The sequence below is a fragment of the Cenococcum geophilum genome (genome assembly GCF_001692895.1).
Source record: "Cenococcum geophilum 1.58 unplaced genomic scaffold K441scaffold_18, whole genome shotgun sequence".
NCBI lineage: Eukaryota > Fungi > Ascomycota > Dothideomycetes > Gloniales > Gloniaceae > Cenococcum > Cenococcum geophilum.
Genome location: NW_027137576.1, coordinates 2,436,883 through 2,438,187, shown reverse-complemented (window position 1 = coordinate 2,438,187; position 1,305 = coordinate 2,436,883).

Below are 1,305 nucleotides of genomic sequence, written 5' to 3'. Positions count from 1 at the left end.
TAAGCTAGAGCTCCCGCCTACTCTAGCCACCCGCGGGATATAGCCTGTATTTTACCTATAGCTACTATACCTTTACCAGCCTAACCCCTTACTAGGGCAGATATAGCCTAAACCCCTATTAGTACTAATCCAAGACGAGAATAAAGATGAGAACCATAAGGAGTGGACTATTAAACGAATTATTAACTCTAAATACTTTGGCAAAGGTAGAGGACGACGGCTCTACTATAGAGCTATATATACAGGATTTGATATAGACTAGCTAGAATGGCAACTATAGGAAGACTTTAAAAATGCAAAGGATCTAATTAGCGACTTTTACTACGCGAACCTATAGAAACCGGGCTTAAGCAGAGATTTTATACCTAATCCTCTATAGGAGCCCTTATAGAGTTAAACCGTTATACATTACTATATAGGGGTAAATTACCGTTAGATTGCCGTTAGATTGCGGTAAAGTGCGATTATATGACCGGAATATTGTTAAGATGTTTAGGAACTTCGACCGGCGGTTAAAGTTGTCTAATTAGTTGGATTCTTAGATGCCAAGCCTTATTACATAACGTTATTTTAAGCCTTTAGCAATACCCCCCTTTTCTTCTTTTCTATACCCTAAGTGTCCCTTTTATATGTATATAGTAACCACAGCGTCACTAGAGCTCTGCCTTTATAGGAGGGGGGGTAGTGTTACGGAACCCTACCGCAGGGGCCTCTATAGGAGAGCCCCGTGCTCTCGCGTACACCTCGCGTATAGCTTATGTCAGCTACGCGTAGGTATATTACCTCCTTACGCCCTCGACCCTTACGATTGATTGCGTAACGTCTTGTAGACTCCTTAAATATATACGTCTTGTAGCCACTGCCCCGTCCCGTAACAATTACCTACCTTAATTAAACTAAGACTCTTACAATTAAGTACTTAAAGGAGAATGTAATAAACTAGATCTTTATAAGGGCCAGCGATATATTATTTAGTAACGACTTAGTAAGCAGAAAGAGTATAGAAGGTTATCTATTCACCTTATTTAGAGGGCTAATTAACTAGCAATCTACAAAGTAGAAGTTAGTAACAAAATCAAGCACAAAAATAGAGCTCTTAGCCCTATCGCATACAGCTACCGAGTTAATTTAGTAGCAGCAATTCTTTAAAGAAATTGGATTTGACTCTAATAAGAAGCAAACGATATATTGTAATAACCTATAGATAATTTAACTACTTACTAAAAGCGACGCGGAGCTTAATACTAAGCTTTAATACGTTAATATCTATTACCACTAGCTCTACTAGGAAGTTCGTAAAGGAAG